Genomic DNA, 23,437 nt, shown 5'->3' on the forward strand with positions numbered 1-23,437 from the left:
ATTGTAGATGTAGTTGTCCTGTTCAAATCATAATTCCTTAATCTACTAATTCCTTTGTCTATAACTAAGACAAATTTAATGCAAAAAAGTAAGAGAAGTTTCAGATAAGAATTTGACAATGTTCCTGCATGAGGTCCAGCGTATTTCCTTTGTGTGTTGCTCTGGTTCAAACTGTCTGTACAGATCAAATCAAACACACATTATTTCAGGACAGGTTTCATCTGCTAGCTAGCTAATGCATAGTTGGTCATTTGTGCAAATGAGGTAAAAATTCCCTTTGCTTTCTGACTGAACACACAGTCGTAAGCTGCAGGAAGAGTTTAGCTGCTCATAACATCTTCAAAAACTGCAGCTGCAGACACAGTCCCCTCTGATTACCCTACGGAGCACAGTGACAGCCTCGCATTCATTAAAAACCTTTTACATGACAGCCACGTGTGGATATACTGTAGATATAATGACAATATATTAATATATCCTGCTTGAGGGAGAAATGTCACCAAGCTGCTGTCACAACCACAAAAAGGGTTGCTAGGCTTTTGACACAAGAATTGAGCAGCATGATTCCTTCTGATACAGAAGCTCACAGCACATCACCAGAATATCAAATGCTGGGAAATTTATGGACACCTTTAAGAACAAAACAAAATGCCATTTCACACAGATTGTCAACCCCAAATACTAATAGTCCTTGGAAATTTTCTGCCAGGTGAGTATTTATTCCCATATGAGTGGTAAACAGCCATACACAGGACTCTGTGAAGAAATAAATGAGGCCTGGGTAATGGTATCTCCCTTCCAGTGTTTGAACTTACTGAGCCACGAGGCACATTGTAATTTTCCTTTGAAAACAGCAGATTTATTTAGGTTTTAACTGCCCAGTTCCAGAGTCTGCTGCCAACATAACTGTCATGAAATAAAGGAGTAATTCTGCCCACTGCCGGAAGGCAGCAATGGGGGGAAAAAAAGCATTCAGTACTAACTACAGCAGCCAGTGGTAATGTGCCACATTTTTTTAATCAAATGGCTATTTTTGATCACCGGAGGAAATAATAATGACACCATGGAGCCAAAAAGGTGGTTTTTCTGTACCGTTTGTAATGCAGTCTTTGCACCTTTTTCATTAGTATTTACTCTAATTCTTTGCAGGTTTGACATACATGTGGCAAAAAGTAGAAACTCTTGTCTGCATACTTTTGTTTGGTTTGAGGCTGTTTTCTTGGTTTCGTTAGTTCTAATTAAGGGAAATGATGATGTTTTAGAAACTAATGTGCTTCCAACCTGCTGGCAACAGTTTGGGGAAGACTATTTCCTGTTTCCCTATGCCCAAAGCTAGTCCATAAAGAAAGAAAGACACACAGCCCTGACCTCAACTGCATCCAACACCTGTGGGATGAACTGCAGCGCCAACTGTGAGCCAGACCTTATCCCCCAAAGTTAATGCCCCTAAAGCTGTTTGTGTCCATTGCCAGTGTTTTAAAAAGTATCTGTGCATGGCAATGATAGTATGGATTATGGTTATGACAAAAAGGGGCAACTTTCATATTTTTCAACTGGGCTCCATTTTCTCATCCAAGTGACTAATGGCGAAATTTTTGAAATTGGTCCAGTATTGAGAAAGACCGCTGCAGCCGGCAACCAGTGACATACGCTGCAGCGTAATCCTTATGGGCAATTGCCCACCGTTAAAGCACATCCACTAAAAGTGCTTCTTTTACCCACTGACCGGCTCAGATAGTGTCTGACAACATTATGGAAAGGATCCATACAGAGATAGAGCTTTTTGTTTACAAGTAAGATATGTTTTTTTTAATTAGAAACAGCTGTTTTTGTCACTGCTATGAACAAAGGATTTATTTCAACCAAATAGCAGTGGCAGTGCGAGTGAGTTCATGAGTTTTATTTTGTGTCTGCGATGTTTTAATGAAGTTTGACAAAGTTTAAAATGATAAAATGTCCATTTAACAAAAAGGTCTGTCTAACAAAAAGGTCAATGCCATCTTTTCCAAAATGTTGTCAGACACTTACTTTGACTGTGAGCAATTGCCCATGAGGATTACATATTGGAGCTTGACGTCTCATTAATTACTGGACCAGTTTCAAAAACTGGTGTCCCCATTTGTCAGTTACACACACACAAAAAAAAAAAACATGGCAAAATATAGTTCTGGTTGAAAATTACAGCTAACACACTTCCTTAGGATTAAAGTTTTAAAAAAAAAGTTAGACAGACGTGCTACACACCCATCCACTCCCCTAACCTCTAACTTTCTACCACATGACATAAAGAGAACAGTTCATCCTGGACTGGCAGTGGACATCAATTATGCAGGTGTAGAATTGTCTAACGTGGATACAACTTCTAGGGATACTGGACTGGACTCAATTGCTGTAAATCCCCACTACCAGGTTCCAAAATCTGTTGGAAAGCCCTTCTCGAAAAGCTCAATGCTTTGGAATGAGACACATTCAGTAATCAACTATGGGTGGAGTGTTTGGGTGTCACCATACTTTTGAATATGTAAATAACAAACAACATGCATTTCAAATTTCTTAGTAAAATGCTTTAATTAATGTCATTGAGGGCTGGTCTCACAACGATAATTTAGACTTGCCTGTAGTGTTTGCCAAGTCTTATTTTTACACAAGCCTAATGCAAGTTAGCAGCAGTAGTTAACAGCTTTGTCCACTTATATATCAGATACCACACACGAACAGTTAGCTGCAACTACTCCATGTTTTCATTCCACACTGCAATATTGCCTGTATTGCATGTGCAATCAACAGTCTGATTTTCTTCAGTCTGGCTGCAGTCTCATAAGTACAGGGAGGTGGGGAGATAGAAACTGAGAAACAAATTTTGGACTAACTAAAAGCCCATGCACCGGCAGAGGAGGATGCACAGCCAGTGGAGTGCGGAGTATAGTGGCCAAGTGGGAACTCTGGGCACAATGTAATATGCATAGCACACAGTGAATTATTTAGCTAAGATTGCGTAATGCTTGAATGCTGTGTCTGCAGTCCCTAGGTTCCACCAAATGTCACAGCTGGTCAAGCTCAAAGCCAGCTTGTTAAAGATAGAACACAAGCGCTCCGTTCTGCAGATGCTGACAGTAAATATGGTAGCATGTGCTTAACTGTAAGGGTTCACCGCCAGCCGCTGCTAGGGCTTGTGTTTAATTAAAAATGACATCTGTGGTTCACTGCTTAGATACTTGTACACATGTACGAGGATGATTGACAGCCTTCTGTTGGGTACACGCTGTCCCAAAACAGTCTCTTTCTCAACTCATCAAACATGGCAGGTTGGTCAGTTGCTTTAAACCGAGGCTTTGTTCAGACTGCCAACCCAAATCTGAGTGTGTTTTTTTTTTGGCCATATCCAGATTGTATCCAGATTGATGTCAGCAAGTGTGGACAGAGATCAAAACACATGAAATGTGACTTTTGCTAAATCGGATCTGAGACACATTTGGAAGTGGTTTGAAATGAGACTCCGATCAGATTTCTACAGATGGATCTCAGTCTGGACACTCTGGCTGCTCAAATCAGATATTAAAGAGTCTTTTGCGTCACTCATAATATGACAACGTCAAATCCATGCTGCTGCTGGCAGAGCTGTGTGGAAGAAAACAGAGAGCAACAGTCTGTGAACAGACACTGAATAAATGATCTGCAGGCACTTTTGGGGTAGACTTCATTACAGACAAAACTTGAATTTCTGTTTTAGAAATCCCACCAGCATACATATTACTGACCTACATTGTTACCACAGCAACCCATGCAGATAGGCTGGCAATGTCTGGATAATGATAGATAATGTCTTATCTTAAAGATCTGGTTCAAGAAATGGATCCAAGTCTGAACTGGAGTCTGAGCAAACCCTTTGACTTTACAGGTACCCTCTAAAATTAGTTTTGCATGTGCAGTACTCTGCAGTCAAGTTAGTACAAAGTCAGCAGACTTTCAAAATAAAGGCACAAAAACTACTTGGCTAGGTTTAAGCAACAAACAAACAAAACATGGGTAGCTTTAGAAAAAGGTCATGGTTTGGGTTAAAATAAGTATGGTAATTAGTAAGGTACTTACATAAGTATGTAAGCTAATGACCTCCAAAACTTGGGTACACAATTTGTGCCACTTATGTAATGTCTTGAAAAGAAGTCAACGCGGACTCCTGGTTTCACACAGGACTTTCACCCAGGTGAAGGTGTTTAATTAACCAATCATCCAACCCACCAAGCTTTGGGGCACTGACCAAGCTGCTGTATTTGACACGCTGGGAGTGAGAACAGGCCTGTCCCAGGGTATAACCAGACATTGAACCATCAATACAATTGGAGTTTGAACTACGACTTCAAAATACACAATTCTTTATTGTCTTATTCAGAATTCACTCAAAGAAACATAAAATCAGGGCTCAGTCATAACAGCAGTTAACAAAGCCGTGGATTTATTGTAGATTAGACTACTGTTTACTGATGAAGTCCCATCACATCACTTGGTAGGAGTATGGTTTAGCTGTGGAAGATTTTTACTAATACTGGTAGAACAAATAAACCCTGTGAGGGAGAGACTCAAAGGCAAAGGAAGATTAATGACACAAGAGCTCATTTAGAGCTGCATGACAACAACATTAAATACAACAACCACTCAGTGCAATAGCTGTTAATGAGTGCCAGTGAGTGGTAAACACGCTCCCTTTCGAGGGGGAGTGGGTGTTGGGGCTGCGAACACATCCAAATGGGTCACTGGTCTACTGTGGCTTTTCCTCTGAATACTTGTGTGGACATTAGTTTGTAGAACACACTGATGTGGCTGTGGAGAGTCTATGCACACTCCAAATTACTGTTGGCTTCAATTAGACAAGAGCAGCATTTCCCCACTGAGACGATGGAATCTCTACTTTCATGATCTTCTTTATTTTATACTTTGTTTTTTGAGTGTGGTGAGCATTTTATTGATGATAATGGTCAGGAAAACACTCCTATTTCTGATCATGAGTTGAAGAAAATAAGAACTGTGTTTTTATTACCTTAAAATGACCCTTTTATATGTACAGAGGGCACAAAATTGCACTGCCAAGTTTCTACAGTCGGCCATAATGGGCAAACCAAACACTGGCTCTTGATGCAGCATTTCATGGTTTTCATGAGTTTTGCTTCCACTGTAGATTATTTTACATCCATGATACTTAACTTACACCCCTTGGGCCAAATGCCAGGTTGCCCTGTAAATGTATATTTCATACTAAAAAAGTTAATATATGCTATCACTCTGTTGTCTGTCTGTTCAGTGTTTGCTTGATGGAAGACGTTCCAGCTGTTTAATGTTGTTTAAACTCTTTCAAATGTTACCAACATATTTACAACTAAAGTGCAGTTATTCAGTGCAGTAAAACATCTGAAATATCAAGTCAGTCCTCACACCAAGTTAATTTAGTCACTATGTTAGTCAGTTAATTTTAAAATGATTAATTTAAAAGAAAGATGAGTGATGGGAGTAAATGTTCATTCATTTTATCTAATAAATAAGGCTGTTATTATTAATGTTTGTTTATTAACTGGCCCCTGGCCTCCAGTCATTTTCTAAGTGGCCAATGGACAAAACAAGTTGAGTGTCCCTGTCTGACATGCCTGGAAGGGGAGGGTGATGCAAGCTGCATTAATTTGACTGCAATGTACAACCTCAGTGCTAAACTAAATCCTACAAACAGCAAATTTAAGTGCAAATGTATTAGCATCAAAATATACTTACAGTTAAGGACTCATTATGTGGAATGGTCCATTTTGGAGCTAATTTGTATGCCTTGATACGTGAGCTTGAACATTTTCCTAGCTTGTGAGTTTGCCTTCAGCAATCAAAGTCTTACGTTACCTTCTCTTACCCTAAAATAATATCTCCTTCATTCATTTGTTGATTAAATGTTTTATTATTCATCTTAATCTGCAATGTAACTAATGTTGTCAAATACATGCAGTCAAGTAAAAAGTATAATATTCAAAGTCAAAATTAAAAAGATGTAGTGTAGTAAAATAATGAAGTAACAGAAAAGAGAAACACTTAAAAACAAGTACCTCAAAACTGCAGTCAAGTATAGTACATGAATAAACGTACTTAGTTGCGTTCAAACAGTGGTCAAGACTTGTCATCTAAATTTTTATTCCATCATGGATGAGATGGACATACAACAGAGCTCAGAAGACTGGATATTTGAATATCTACAATTCCATGACAAGCAGGCAAACTGCCTCTGCTGGAGAAGATTGCGTGATTCTCAAGAGAGAATCACGCAATCTTACTTCAAACTATGACACTGTAGGTATCAATCTAGCTTTAGTTCAGCATGTGCAGGGCTGGAGCCAAGTTAGCACTAATAAATATACTTTTAAAATAAATGCACAAAAACTAGTCGGGTAGGTTTAGGCAACAAAACTACTTGGGTAGATGTAGGCTACATAACTACTAAGTTAGTTTTAGGCAATGTGAATACTTGGTTAAGTTTAGACAACAAAATTACATGGTACAATTTAGGCAACAAGACTATTTGGTTAGATTCAGGCAACATAACTGCTTGGTTAGGTTAAGGCAACAACATAATTTGGTTAGATTTAGGCAACATAGCCACATAATTAGATTCAGGCAACATAACTACTGGATTAGGTTAAGCAACTAAACTGCTTGGTTAGGTTTAGGCAACATCAGTAAAAGCACATCCAAATCGTAACACAAAGGGGTGTCTCGAGAAATGACGCTAGTTTAAAGAAAAGGGCATTGACCAAGCTGCCGTGTTTGACACATTGAGCACAAGAATGGACTGTACTTATTTGCCTTATTGCACGATTGTTAAGATGGGTACTAAGGAAACGTAGACAGGAATGTGCGACACGGATTATTAAGACAGTATGAGATTTTTTCAGTATGTCCAAAACCTTACTATGAAACCATTAGTACTTGAGGTACATTTAATTTCAAACGAAATATTTCAGTATGCAGGCACTGGACACAACAATACAGTGCTGTCTTGATGACAACAACAAGAACATAATTAACAAAGGCAGACAGCAAACAAGAAAGCTCTGGCATAACATCAATAATGCTTCATTCATGTAAGCACGGTTTCACTTTAGTGGACATAATGGCTTTTTTAAATTAGCTCATCGTTGGCATGGGTTACCACAGTTACACATCTCTAACTAGCAAGGAAGTTCTCAGGAAGTGATGTGATATGCGCTGAGAAGTGTGTCTGAAAAGATACATACAAGTGTTATGCACATAAAAAAGCTGAACATATTTTGAGTATATAGTGCATAGTATGTGATTTGAGATGTCAGTGTCTTTAGGCTTTTATGATTGATCCATCTATGAAGTGTGTATTGCTATATTCCAGTACAATGAGAGTCCAATGCCATCACTCTGACCTTCTATACCTATTATTTCTGTATCAGCTGAGATCACTGTCTCAGCACAAGATGCGTCCAATAAACTGTCTCCCGTTGTCTTGAATCTACCAGCGTACTGTGACTGACAAAATAAGAGCAGACAAGTGCCTTAAATTAGAGCACAGCCCTGCAATCCCTCCAGCCTGTGACTCAATATTTTTTCCACCAGAGAAATAAACGAGTTACATTCTCTGATTAGATTAGAAGATTAAGAGATAGATTAGCACACCTCCTCCTCTGCAACGCGAACCTTTTAGACATCATCAATAAAGAGATTTAATTAATTACTGAGCATTATTTAACAAGCCATTCTCAATCGTTCTAATTGACTTGTTGGGGTTGTGTACAGCGTCCAAGGGCCATGTGCCAGTGGCTTTGAATTTTGTCAGTATTAACACAGGTCTGAGCTGCTGCAGTGCTCATGTGAAATCTTCAAAACAAGGAAATTATCGCAACACTCCCGACATTGATGTGCATGCAGGCATGTATTAACCTTGTCCATCATTGCTAATATGCCCATTTCATCTTTGCTCGTTTTAACTGTTCCACCCACGCAACACACTAATGATGATATGCTTCATTTTCATTAGAGCTGTAGATAATTCATGGGTGCAAGAAGGCGGACTGCTGGTTCTTAGAGCCTCCTCTTCTGTGTGAACAACACCTTCTCCATCCCCATCCAGTTTTGAGGAGGGGTGACAGTAGGCCAGTGTGGCTTTACTTAACGTAATACCGAGACAAAATCCACCCGACAACCTATCACAATTGGATTTCCAACAGATGCGTTTTACATCTGCATCTTTTATCACTGGAGCGCACCAAAACAGCTCTTTTTTTTTCTCCAAGTGAGTAAACAGAATATTCACTGTTCTCATAATCTGTTTTTTTTTTAAGCATTTGAAGATCGAGCACCAAACATGTTATACATTTCCACTGGTTGTTCTATACCTCTAGCATAATCACAGTGCAGCAGCACATCTTCCTAAATTCACATGGTATTTGAAAGGGCGTGCTAGAATTATTTCTGTACTTTCAGCTTTTTCATGACGAAACTAACAAAAAATGCTTTGAATATATCTTTTGATACATTTTAGCAACTCATCACCATCCCTTGCTTTATTTCTATCGCAACGGCTGCACCTTCAACCTTCTCTACTTTCACTTTTAAACTGTTATTTGTTTGGCTTTATTGCTGGAACATGCATCACCTATGACAGAAATACGCTCTGGAAGGAAGGAAGTGTGAGGTTTGCATTTAAGAGCAGAGGAGAGACAATCAGCAACGCAGTCAGCATCTTTTATAACATGCAGTCAGATCAGCCAAACACACCACCGGGGATCCGCCCCAGGAGAGGAGAGGAGAGCGAATAAGAGCCATGCTGCAGCTCAGGCTTAAGGCAGCTCCCAGGTAATGTCTATTAAAAAAATCAAGGTGTGGGACTTGACGGGTGGATAGCACCCCAAGCTGACAGGATGCAACACGCAGGAGTCCTTTAGGAGAAAGGTCAGAGGATGTTTTTACATAGATGATGCTTTGTGCCCAAATTCAGTCAAAGTTGGTGCAAGATGTTGAACTAACCCTAACCCTATGTGAAGAAGTTGACCATATTATCATCACCATCTTATTGCTGCTGTCTACATTCAACCTGATGCAAATTCAAGAAGTGCACCACAGAATATTTTCTTGAGTGGATACGTCTATATGTATATATATTTAATCTGTTTTATAACTTTACTCTAAGACCTTCTGAATTCAATTAATTGTCTGTGTATTGTATTTTGTGTTACATATGAAGTGTGCAATGTGTACAATACAATGTGTTGTAAAATGATCATAAATGACCATGAATCCTTGAATCTCTTCTTTGATTTATGTGCCCAATATTCTACAAATTTAAAGACATAGACTTGTAAATTTTCAATTTATGTCAATTAATGTACTTGAAATTTTCTTCTAATTATTTTCTTCAAACAAAACAAATTCGTATTACTGATTTTGAAAATGTTGTCAACATTCACAAATTATTGAATAAATCATTGCTATACATGATATTCTGTCTGCACCACACAGGTAAGTGTAAGGTAGTATTACTGCCAAGTACTCCTTTCTCTCTTTGTTTTGACTTTGACGTGTTTTGGGTCAAGCTAAGACTGACATGCAGGGAGAACTGTGTTTCATTTAGCTATACACACAGTACTGCACTGGGTAACATGAAACATGTCTGTGTGAAAGAAAGAACCCCCTAACTGGAATATCTGCAATGTTGTTTTTCAGCATCATCAGTTCCTCTTTATCTCCGGATCACATTGCTCTCCTCCCCCTCAACGTCACCGTCATCTGAAACAATGTCATCAGCAAAAGCAGGTGAACATCACAAAAGCTTCTCTTGAGAATAATGTTACTAAACCGGTCCCAGTCCTCCTCTGAAAGCGAGGGCTTCTCTACCTCAGGGAAGCAGCAGCGTCCTCTTCAAAGGTGCCTCCCCAGCCTCCCTCCCTCCCTCCCAGCATGCACCTGGATGCTGCATTGTTCCGTGCAGTCAGCACTTCTGCCTGTAACCTGCACTTCCCCTGTGGCTCTAACAGGAACATTTCCATTATCTCAAGGTCTTTCATCACTAGGTCACCTTACTGGCACTGACTAAATACAGTAACACTGTGTTAGCAGCAGAAGCAATTGTGCTAAATGACAACAGCACAGTATCCCACCAGAACCAAATATAAAACTGAACTGAAAAAATACAAAGGATCAAATGTCCTGACTGATGTGCAAGAGGAACAAACGTGAACAGGGGTGGATTTAGTCATTTTAGGGCCTAAGAAGGCAAAGACGGGCATTGCAAGGCAAGGTGAGTCAGAAGGATGTATTGAGGAGTCACACAGCCTCAGGAAAGGAGCCACTTTATGGTCTTGTGCTACGGCAGCAGACACTTCTGTATCTCTTGCCAGACAAATTAAGCCGTTTGATAACATTTTTAGAAAGACATAATTAATTAGGGAAACTAAATAAATAAAACAAAGTTAAAATATTAACCAGCAAGGCGTTTTATGGAGCTTTTGGTAGCTTTAGCCCTAAGGCAGTTACCGTCCTTTGCCAAATAGTGAGTCCCCTCTTAATAATTCATAGACAGACGTGTATTATTCTTATGAACAAATGACTGATTATAAACAATATTAATGTAATTAGACTGGAAATATGCTGCATGTTATGACTACTGATGAACAGTGTGAAAGAAAGGCAACTTGTCCAGCAATATTCATGGAGGTGTTACTGTGGGATCCTTGTCACACACTTTTGAATGGATTTACTGAACTGATAAAGTACACAGAATAAAGATACAAGCACACAATCCTGCTGCTTCCATTGGTTTTGATTATTTGATTAATCAGGGGAAATCCTGCCCTCATGACCTGACTCGCATATGTGTTACCGTGGTTACTAAAGGATTTACATAACTATACTCACCTCTTATGCAGATCGATTACACGATTGCTCCCCGGACAGATTTCACCACCAGCTGAATGAAGCATCACTTTAGATCATTAAAGACACAGAAGTCATACGCCCCCAGCTGCCAATCTTCGCCTCCTCCAACCCACCCTCCTCTCTAGCTCAGAGTCTTGACATGGCTCAAAGGTTAAATGATATTCGCGTCTTGCTTCGGCCCACTCCCGTACACCCCGGGGAGTTCTGCATGGAGCTCCCTGTTTTAGCTTAGCATGCTGCCTTGCTTATCCAGAGAAGCTTCTTAAGAATGGAGCCGCATAACTGAATTTCAATTTGTTGAAATAAATGATTACATGTATGATGTGAGTGTAGCAGTAGATGTAGTTTGGATCTTGAAATCATGCTAAAGTCACCCTGTATCAAGTGGTATTGCTGGTTTGTTTGCAGCTCATGGCATTTCATATTATTCTGTTTCCTTGTTTTCTGTGTGCTTCTTCACCTGTTGCTATTCAGTAAAGGCAAAAAAATATCCAAAAAATAATCTTTAAAAGAAAAGGTTGGTTTGTTTTCTTTCACACCAAAAATAAATCAAGCACTTTCTGTCTGGTTCCCACACCAGGGTTTGATCAACGGTTTTCACGATCACCAACCTGCCAAAAACCACCAGGGCCTGTTTTAAAGGTCCAGTGTGTAAGATTTAGGAGGACTGATTGACAAAATATGTCAGAAATGTTATATGATAATCATAAATAGGCTTTGTTTTCAATAGTGTTTAATCACCTGAAAATAAGAACTGTTTGAACTCATGAAATTTCTGTCCTTGAGTCTGCTGAAATGGTGCGTGTAGGAAGGTTTGCCTTAATGCCTACCTCAAAAGAACTGATAAGATATTTTCTTTTGACTACAACATCATTTTTAATACTTGGCCTCCACTGCCAATTCAACCACCCAAATCCACAATTAAAAATCTGCAAAACTAATAAATGATTTCAGACTGTTGAATGAACTCATGTACCTTTTTCATTCTACCGTGTGTATGCTGTAAAGTAAAGACTGAGATTAGATTTAATTCCGACCCAGCTGTCTTTGTTTGAATTAGCTTGCTGTCAACATGTGGTATTTGTTTCATTATCAACATACTCCTTCATCCTGCTTAAGATCAAAATAATTCTCACTGAGCTGCACTATGAGTAAGAAAAACTCAACATGTGTAATCTCACAAATCTCTCCTGCACACGTCTTTGCAGTTACTTTGCTATGCAGTGCAGTGGGAGAAGTGTGTGCAGTGGATCATTGGCTGCGGTCTGGGTGTCGAACGCAAACAAGTTTTTTCCTTACTTAAATTGTTCCCAAGGCAGCCAACATCCACTTTCTGGAGATGGACAGGTGGCACTGGCATGCCTCACAGACTCACTTTAATTGGTATCCTCTGTATCGTGCAGAAAGCACTACCTTTTATTTGCTTAAGTGGCTGAATGGTCCTTACAGGTTTCTGAGATGTGCTGCTCAGTGAATAATGAGACAGAGCTGCTGTCTCTGACCTGTGTCTCGTATAATCTGAGGAAATGCATTTGTAAGCAACCTAGTCTCCTAGAAATTATGTTTCTATATAAGTTTGTGTACAAGTTGTTTTTTTTTTGGGGGGGGGGGTTATTTTTTCATAATTACATCGTGGTAACAACATAATTACAAATACAAATACAAAGTGCAGGACTGTTAAACAAGAGTTCATGGTTTGCATCCAGACTCCTGCAACAAAAGCACTTAAGGTTAAGGGAAAATTGTGATTTTGGTTCAACGTTCATAAAAAATCTCATGTCTCAAGTCGCTGCTGACTGTTGAATCATGACTCAGTAGTTTTGCTATGGCGACGGCTGCGCATGTAGATGCAGTGGCGTACCAGTGATGGAAATACACTCCCTGAGACCATCAACAAAAGACTCCAGTAGGATGAGGGACAGTTTTGTGTTTTTACAGTCAAAGCTGGTGGCCTAATGCAAGACCATTTTTGTATTCTTATCTTAGTTTTTCTCGTATGATGGCAAACATCAGATTCAGCATAACTTTAGTTCACTGTGTAAATGATCTGACTGTGCATATTTCAGTGCTTATGCGTGATACTTAGCATAATTAACCCCCAAATAACACCATACAAGGCTACGTTTCCTGCCTCATATGTCCGGAAGTGTTCATTCATGAAAATGGCACCAACGACTAAAAAGAAGAACTTCACAAGTTCAGAGTTTCAAGTCCTGCTTTCAGAGATCCATGAGGAGGAAAAAGAGACACTCGCAACACTTGCTTTACTGAGCAAGTGAAGACTGTGCAGATGTCTCTTTTTCTTTTTCTTTTTTACAAGGTGTACTCATTCCACTTACGTGCCTGTCACAAAGACACTTCAGGTGTGCAAGTGATTTTTTTGACCTGCGAGAGATCTATAAAGGAATTTCTGTCATTTTAACAGCATCAGCAGTGGAATTAAAGACGTTGCTATAACCAAGAACGGGAAAAATGAGTGCTGTTAATGCCGTGTCATCTGAGGGTCAGACTGTCACTGAAATAAAAATTAAATGTCTCGATATGAAATGGCTCCAAAGAAGAAGAAAAAAAATGCCTCGCTGCAGCAAGCCGATCAATGACTGAAACAGCAGGAGGGGGTCAAGCGAAAGTTTCTAATACGGACATTGAGGACAGAATAAGTGAGGATGGTCCAGTGGACAGAGACCTCATAAACCTGCATGTCAAGATATATACCAATACACCTGACAGTAGGTAATAATATATCAATAAATGAATGTTGATAGGCTTTATATTTTAATTTGAAATGTAGTTAAACAGGATAATGTTAACATAATTATGAAGTGTAATTTAATTTTCATACTCACAGTGTCTTCAAACTAATTAAATATACAGACATTAGTGAAAAACAAAGGTTTGGAGGACAGCAGACTGACGGCACATGACTCTACGACAGGTCTGTACCATTCATAACTTGTCTTTGTATCTGAAAGAAAATTCAAAATACAAGAAAATCGGTGATTGCAACAACTTCTCCCAGTGTTTCATGACCTGAAGATGTCGACTCTATCATCATCATCATCATCCTGTTGCTGCTGTGTCAGCCGGAGCTGACGTGGCCATCCTACACGTCTATGCCTATCCCAGAAGCGGCTCTCCGCCACGCTACGCTTCAAATACGTGCCGAGTCTAATTCAGACAGATGCCACGTCATTTACCACGGAACAGATCGAACTGGCAGGAAGTCAGACACCGAAAGGACAGGGAGAACCCGGTTAATTTTCAAAATAAAAGACCATAAAGGCAGACAGAAAAGGAACTATTTAACCACGTAGCCTGCTTATCCATGGTAGGAGCACAAAGAGCATGGAAGTCACTAAATCACTAATCACTAAAATCTGAGCAAGTAGAGATAATCAGGCGAGCAAAATGCCCTGCTGCTGAGACACTGCTGGTGGGGCTTGCAGCTGTGCAGAGGACAGATCAGAACTGTGGCACAGATGATATTTTACACTTTTTCATTGTATAAACAAAAATGCAACTGTCCAAGCACAAGGCTCATGCTGTTCATACCTCCAATGTCAGATATATTCAGCCTATTAAAGTCAGTCATTGCTCAAGGTTAAAAAACAAAGCTCTCAAAATGCTCTCGCTCACTTTGTGTAGGATTTCAGATGGAATCTTTGGGAGATTTTTTGGGAGGTGCTTTTCACTAAATCCTACTGTTGAAGGTAAAGCCATCATGCGCTGCCTTCTCTGACGGTGTTTAATTTACCCAGGGAAGTGCTTTGGATGAAGTATGAATCCGGCGTTCTTGCACGTTTTGGGCTTTCACTTTTTTTTTTTTTTTTTTTTTTTTTTTACAAGATTACAAATGTTGCAGCAAACTGCCTGCTGAACTGCTGCATTTGATTCCTCATTCACAGAGCACAGTGCACACCTTGCATTTTATTGTTTAATCTTTTGACTTATTTTCACGCAAAGCCGGTGATAGAAATGGTGTTGTACTTTTGTTCACAGTCCACAAGTTACTGTAATAGTCAGCGGTGTTCGACTTCATGGTGCTTTGTGTTTATTAATTGAACAACAGAAACTTTCAGTTCTGTCCATACATGCACACAGCTGTTGGAGTTGTTTTAAAAAAGTAAACAGTAGTGGAGTGGTAAAGAATATTTTTTCTAAATATATTCATATGTTCTAAATGTTTTTTTCATTTTCCTGTTATTATATTTCCCAGGAAATAAGAAATGAATGGGTTCCCCATGAATCCTGTCTGCTGGGTTTAAACCCTATAGCATTTTATTTTTATCTTCAGTATCAACACGTTTGTGACTTTCCAGGTTAATTAACAACATTTCCTCATTATGTTAATAGAAAACATAATTCTGCATTACGTCTCCCTCACAAAGTATTAGCTGTTGCTAATTAGTTGTATATGAACGTAGTTTCTAGGAGGCAGGGCTGCAGTTACTGCAGCTCATTGATTCTTCTTATTAATTTCTCTTCGCTGACTGCTCTACAAGCAACCCTGATATGATCCACATCTGATTTGCATTGCAAAGTAAGTGTCACTGACATGGTGCACATTATTGAATGTGTTAATCATGCACTCATTAATAAAACAAACATGTTTAGAGGGATGGAAGGAGAAGGACTCTGGGTTGTTTCATAAGAACTCATATAAGATCCATGTTTTATTTAACTCTTTAGTTGCCACTCGAAGAGTAAATACAGAAAATATTACTGCTAAATGCCAAATCCAAACTTAATGTCGCCATACTCAAAAATAAAAATAAATCATGACAGCTTTTCAAAAGTGCTGTGACACTGAATTCTGTGCTACAACAGATTTTACACATTTGAATAGTGTGTTGAAAACACTAACTTATATTTTTATCAACGATGAATCAAATGACTACATGTAGTTTGGAAAGTCTCGTTCATAGTGATGAACCCAGAATTATCAACCAGCTCTGCCTTCTATAAATCATATGTAGAACTAATTTGCAACAGCAAATACATTTTGAAATTAGTTTTCTGTTAATATACTGAGAAAATGTATTTAATTAATGTATCAGTCAAGTAACAAAAATGTTGATACTGAAAATTAATTATTTCATTTGTTTTCTGCCAAAATAGGCACTCTTGCAATATGCTACCAGGCAAAGGGACTGCAGCATTATTCATCTTTTTTATGGTTATATTAAGGCACTGGCACTAATGCAGAAAAGGTCAACAGTAACATAGGACTTTTTTTTTTTAGCATCTCACCTTGACCAAAGTGTTTTTGTTGACTACACATAAAAACAGACACAAAACCTGCGGCTGCCATCCATCCTAACCGCCTCCTCTGACTCCAGTGCAGCACGTAAATGAAATGTCTCTGCAGATCGTCCAGGCAGCGATTACATTCCCCTGAAAATGTACTGTTGCATATTGATTGATTGATTTCTTATATTTTCTGGTCACGCACACCCAGTGCCCAAAGGTTTACATGACCCTGAATATACAGTTGCAGGTGTACATTTCTTTTCATTACAACATTACAGGTTATTTTACAGTTCAATATTTAACAAAAAAATCTCTCCCAAGATGGCAAAATAAAGTCTGCTACAAAAAGGTTCCTGAAGGACAACTCAAGTTTTTCAAAATCATCCAGACAAGACAGATCATCATAAACGGAGGACATCTTATTAAAAAGTACATCCATTATGTCATTGTGGACAGGACGGTATTCTTAGTTCCACCTCCTGACATTAAATCTGCCAGTCTCTACGGCCCATGGTAATGTTGAATGTAAGATACAGATTGTGCAGACTGTCTTTTGTTTAAATTATGTTTCACACAGGCACGATGCTACACCTGGGCCAGGCAGGGCTATGGCCACATCACAAATCTGTGTATCTGTGTCTTTTACACCATGTGTGCACAGTTGTCAGGCATAGTGGTAAAGGCACTTACTGTTGTGACTGTACTGTGAATATGATTCCTTTCATTCACATAACAAATAGATATGTAGTAGTATAGTTTTCAGTTTTTTTGTTCCTTTTTTTTTGCAATAGAAATACAATTACTACATATGCTAAATGCATTGTACTTTTCATTTCACTCTCTGGACATTATTAATGTAATTCTGGCATTGTTATAGCTATTTAATCTGAAGAATTCTTACCAATGCATAGCTGTGTATGTGTATGGTATAAATGCACTTCTTGTTCTTGTTTATGAGCGATATAGCTTTTAATCTGAGGGAAGACATTAAAAATGAAAAGTTGCTGAGCTGTGTGTTCGTAATATCACCAAACGAATCCATGTAATGTAAAAATGTAACATAATGTAATGTAACAGCGGCACAAACCATATGCATCGCGCTGTCATAGTAACTTCCGTTTGGTGATGCAGAGTCATTTTCCCCGTTTGCTCCAGATCATATTAACACTTTAAATTGACATGGTATATAATCCACACAGTAAAATAATGATGAAGCAACTACGGACACTTTGAAGACTTTCTACTGTTATCTGTTTTGTCTTGGTGATTTTGCAGCTCAGATCACTGATTAGAAAATTCATCATCATTTATCACAGACAATCATACATCAGTTACTCATTTTACGTTGGTTTGGTCAAAAACTTCAGTGATGTCCACGTCTCTGTCATCATAGGACAGTGTCAGACAGACTTCGTCATGTTTAAATCTGCTGTATGGAGTTTTATTGTTTAATGTGCAGTTTTCATGTTAGAATAAACAGCAGCTTTATTTAAGACCGCATTTAGTTGATCAGTAATTTTCTAACAGCATTCTTCTTCCACTGCTTTATTTGCAGCATCAATGTTGCTTTTTGCCATAAGGTATTTTGTATATTTCCATAGCTCATAATTATAACAACTTGATCATTTTGATTGAAGTAGGTGGCTCGAGATCGCTTCATTTCCTGCGGAAGAAGAATCAAATGACGCAACAAACGCCCCTTTTATGTCAACGTGCACAAAGCCTTAAGATTAACAAAGTGAGTTCATAACCATCACCAAAACCAGTAATGTGTTAGTCTGTCTTTGGGACAGAGACTGAGCACTGCAGGTTTTTGGAGTAAAACGTGTATTTGTTGGGGACTACTTTCAGTGGGGGATTAATACACATTTGGTGTATTAAGGGTATTTGCAGCAGCATGTGTGGGATTGAATCAAAATAAACTACAGTGTGTGTGTGTGTGTGGAACATTTTAACAGTGTGGCTCATTAATGTGTTTTTGTTTTATTATTGGTTTTGGGCTTTAAATAGGATTTAACATTCTGAAAAAATGTCACTGAGCAGGACATAGTGGCGCTTGTATGGAGAAGCAGTTGTGTCTGGTTGCAATTTGATTCTGCTGCAGAGCCACTTTACACGCAAACCTCAGTGGCGCTGTCCCCTTGGGTCATAAGGGCCAATGCATTATAGAGTGACATTCATATCCCATCTATAACCTGCACAACCCTGCCATAGGGCTGTGACATTTCACTTCATTAAGTCCTCAGTACATCTGATGTTCTGCCTCAGATACAGGGCCAGTGTGAAAGGACGACGGTTGACGATGAATTAAACATGGCGGGTTTAAATATAGACTTCTCGGGACAAAGGAGCCAGTATAGTATCTCATTCCCCAACTTTCTCACATCCTCTGACATCATCGCCTGCCTGACGACTGATGGCGACGCATGTTAATGAAGTTTCACTTGATTGAAAAGGCAGGTACCTTAAAACATCTGGTGATTTTTCTTACTATCAACAATTACTTTTCAAACTTGTTTGAATCACAGAAATAATGTTGAGGACACATTCTTAATATCAGTCCTCTTAGAGTTCACTGCCTTTTTCCTTCCTTCAGACCAAGGCATTTGATGCTGTTCATTTTTGTAAAGTATGAACTTCCACAGACTTGAAAATTGCCTGAGCTGGAGAATAAATCAAATTGAACATGAAACCTTAATTGGGCTTTGCCAACATTCTTCTGTTTTGTTGTTATGTCAGAGTTAAATGGGCTCAGATCACACCATGCACAGAGTGTTGATTTCACAAGAGAAGATTTCACACTTTGGAGGACGAGCACAGAGCAAGCATGTCACCGTATGAACACAGGATGTCATTTTATGATGTGAACCAGTGCAGCACTGTCCCTGATGATTTATGTCCAATGCCAACTTTCAGTGCAAACACAGGAAGGAGTGCGTGTATCGTTTGTGCAGCATACAAATATGAAGGTCAGGGTGGCAGGTGGGTGTCTAGAATGTCTGACTTTCATGCAGAAGACTGTAGTTTGTGTCTGTCACAGACCTGCAATTAATGTTTGCCTTTTTAATTACAGGTAGAATCAGTGGGAGTTGTCCAAGCGCTTTGCAAATGCAGCAAAAAGATTCCCAGGAAATCAAATACCATTATTATGGGTTGGTACAACATCCTGACCACAGCAAAAGAATGAGGAATACACAAAGAGGGCAGGGTCTCTGTGGACATAGCCAAGAAGAATTTTGTTTGAGTCTGTAGTAAAATGCCTTTAATTGCAACCACGTTCTGTCATCAACCCTCAACCATGGTTTATTTTCTATAACGACCATCTTATGCTTACCCTAAATAATAATAATCCTTAAAGTTTTCATTAAATCTATATATCACACATATTTTTTCTTTTTTTCAACAATGAGCTTTAAATAGATTTAGATTTATATTCTGTAATGCTAGCAGTTTTCATTGTTGGTGACAGAGTCCGCTGGTCCCGCCCTGGATTCAAATTGCTTGCCTACGCTAACCTACAACCCGACAACCTGTTTGGCTGCACTGTAAACACATACAGCAGAGAGTGTACTAGGAATCAAGTCCAGCACAGTCATGCTTTCTTTGCATTAACTGACTTGACAAATCCTACAATAAAATCCCAGTCAGAGATGACAGATATCAAAACGATGGATCTCAAATTTATTTGTAACGCAGTTTTCTTCTTTAGCCTTTGTGCGCGTTCCCAGAATCAGGGACGATTGGTGTGACACATACCTCTTATTCAAGATAGACGGAAAATTAAATGAGAGAGGAATGCTGGGAGAAAATTGATTTTAAAAATTGTAATACATTTGAATTCATAGGGAAAAATATTTATTTCACTATTCAATGCACTCTCAATGCCTACAGATACTAAAGAACTGCATTTAGGTCTGATTCTGTCCCATAATGAAGGATACATGGAAGTCACTTTAGTTTTAGTCAGAATCAAAGTGGAATGAATTTTATTGACTGAATATTCTCTGTGATAAAAACCAATAGACTAATCAATTTTCTAATTGGTGCTCTATTAGCAGCAACACCAGCAGTGTGAAAAGAACTTGGCAGCAGCTCAAGTTCAAACATAAAACCATCATCCAAAGTGCTCTGTAGTTATTTCATCACTGTTTAAGTGTATGTGAAAAAAGTGTTAATATGACCTGAAGCAAAACGGGTAAAATTTATGTCGAATTATGGCGACGCACTCCAAACAGATTGTGCTGCTGTAATTAGATTGCATGGTTTTGTTCGGTGGCATTACCCAAGTACATCAACAACTATTTATATCTTCCCTCGACTGCTCTTGTGTTGTGTTCTGATGAAGTGGCCGCTCAGTGAGTCGAATTCTGCTGCCTCCTGAAATCTGGGACTTGTACTGAGGTAGGGCAGGCTGTCCCCTAATTACAGGTTCACTGCTGCGTCACATGCCTGTCATGGGTGCGTGATCGGGTGAATGAGAGGCAAATTTGATAGTACTTTGGGTTTAAGCGACATATAAATGCAGGCCTTTACCAATCATCAACTCTAGAATGTCCCTCATCAAAAACCGCCCACTGTGTTTTTCGGTCTGTAAGCAACACCAAATGACACAGTGAAAAAAATGGCAAAATCAAACTATATTTATATATAGCACACCTACGCAAATATTGCCATGCCTTGGTTTATGAAATGGTCATCACTTGTCTAAGAAAACCAAAGTCAGTAACAAGTAAGAAAAGTCCATTTCTTTACATGCATTACTCATTTAAGAATGTTGCTAAATGTATGAGGAGACAAGAAGCTTATCTTAATGAAACCATAAGCACATAACAGAATTAGGCATGACAGATTTAGGCTAATGTATAGGACACCAAGCATTTTATTACTGAGACACCCAGGTGTTCATGATTTATTCAGGAGACAAAGCCTTTATTATTTTTAAATGTGGCATGTTCCTGGGAATGGAAAGTGTATTTGTTGAGAAAGTTTTATTCATCCAAATGTAATTTATTCCCTTCCAAATCATTTGGCATTTGGATGCAAACTGTGTTTTACTTTAATTTGTGATGCACCTGCAATTTTAAAGCCTCCTTTCTACTTTTTGGATGGAAATCAGAATAAAGGGAAAAGAAACCCAGTACTTTCCTGTACCCTCAGACAAAATGCCATGAAAAAAGCTTTCAACTAGCCCAAACTAGCCTAAAAGGTAGCAAACCTGGAGGCACAGAGCCATGTCACAGTCAAAAAGGAAAAAAAAGAAAAAGAAAATAAATAGAAATAGCCTTTTGAGAAAATCTTGGGTATATTAAGTTCTACAGTCTAACCTTAAAAAAACATTTTTTTGATTTTTTAGGGTTTGATAAGTGTTATTTTAATACATATTTAATTAAAACAAACAGAGAGATATCTGGCTGTACAGTTTGTTGAGAAGTCTGTTTCTGAAATCCCTTTCCCTCTTGTTAAATGAATTCTGGTCACAGCCGCAGAGCTGAGTACTCTGTATGTGAATGGACTGTGACTGGTGGATTTAACCCTCTGCAGGCCTGTTCCTGAGACCTGTCAGCTCTTCACCTTCTTCCAATACATCACTGTCTTCCCACCTCAGGGGAAGGGCCGAGCCAATCAATACCCCCCTTTATTAGAAGCCCACCAAATGGCCTCCAACAAATGACTGCATCCTCATTATAGGGCAGACACATCCTGATTATCTTATCATCACACCAATATTTATCATGTATTTATCAGCATTCACAATGATTTTTCAGACACTTTATGAATACAAAACACGGGCTGGGTTTGACCACTTTGTTCATGTGATCTATTCAAGGTCCAGTGTGTAAGATGTTCAGGATTTTATTGGCAGAACTGGAATGTATTATTCCTAAGCATGTTTTCATTAGTGTATAATCACCTGAAATTATTTTAATTAGAAAAAGGTTACTGTATTCCATTACAGTTACAGATGGAAAAAAAAAAAAAAAGATGCAATCGGACTACAGATACATTAAGTGAAAATAGGGATATTAGTAAGATTACAATTTTGAAATAAAGAAAGATATACTATCATGCACAGTGCACACACAGTTGTCATGGTCTCTAGTGGAAAAATGCTTCACTGGGTGGAAATTCTTGCCAGTTTTTGTCTTTAAATAAATCAATCAATCAATAAATTATGCACAACAAAGGAAGGAACAGCTGGACAAACTAATAAACCTAACAACAAATATAAAACATTTAGAGCTGCAACAATTCTTCTATTATTAATCGACTATTAAATTAATCTGCAGCTATTTTGATAATCAATTAATTGTTTTGAGTAATTTTTTAAGTAAAAATAGGGATGCGCCCATACTGATAGCAGCATTGGGTTTCAGTCCGATACTGTCTTCATGTATTCATACTCGTACTCATGAAACTACTGCGATACCACGTCATGAGAAGTAGCCACTTGACACAAGCAACTTGATAAAACATCTAAAGAACCAACACGACGCAGAGTTCAAGGAGTTTGCTGATGCCTTCCCTCTTTTCTTGGTTGCGCCGTCTTTACCAGCGAGAGACTTGTTGTCCTCCACATCATCCACTAATGACTGCAGCGACTTTGGCAAATTCCATCCAAGTCTTTGTAAAACTGAAACAGCCTCAAAGAGTCCACCTGTAGACCGCAGCCAGCTGCTGTCCAGTAAGTCCCGGCGGGTGTTAAGTAGTCGAATGCCTGGGCTAATTAATCCGAAGATGAAGAACGGTAATAAGCTGCTACAACTTCTCTTTGTGTACGCTTCTTTACTCTCCTGTTAATATTCACCAAAACAGCCTGACAGCACAGCACACCCAACTTCACCCTCTGGGGTTCACAGCAGGGTAAACAAAACTACTGCACACACGGCACCACACTCATACCTGTCCCCCCTAAACAATGCAGGTAGGAACTAATTAGCTCTTAGACAAGAGGGACATGAAGAAGCAACACATGTAAATGTGTAATTAAAATACTAGTTAAAATGCTATAAATGATAATGAAATAATTATCATATGTAACACCATTTGTAACTGTAAACTTAATTCAGCATGTCCATAATAATGTTGTGTAATGAATTAATTACTGTAATGGCATCATTAAGTTCTCGTGTCAGTACTCAGTATTGACAAGTACCAAAAGTACTCATACAACACTAGTACTTGTACTTGTACTTGAAAAAAGTGGTATTGGTCCCGATTTCTGCTTCTTAAATGAGAATATTTTCTGGTTTCTTTACTT

The 23,437-nt window shown here is 38.7% G+C and overlaps 1 protein-coding gene across 2 annotated transcripts in view; it reads right to left on the reverse strand.

The window, feature by feature from the left end:
- Positions 1–23,437, reverse strand: part of dpp10 (dipeptidyl-peptidase 10 (non-functional)) — a 292,988-nt gene that overhangs the window by 80,541 nt on the left and 189,010 nt on the right. The window lies entirely within an intron of this gene.

This window comes from Lutjanus erythropterus, chromosome 8 (genome assembly GCF_056507025.1).
Source record: "Lutjanus erythropterus isolate fLutEry1 chromosome 8, fLutEry1.hap2, whole genome shotgun sequence".
NCBI classification, from domain to species: Eukaryota; Metazoa; Chordata; class Actinopteri; order Lutjaniformes; family Lutjanidae; genus Lutjanus; species Lutjanus erythropterus.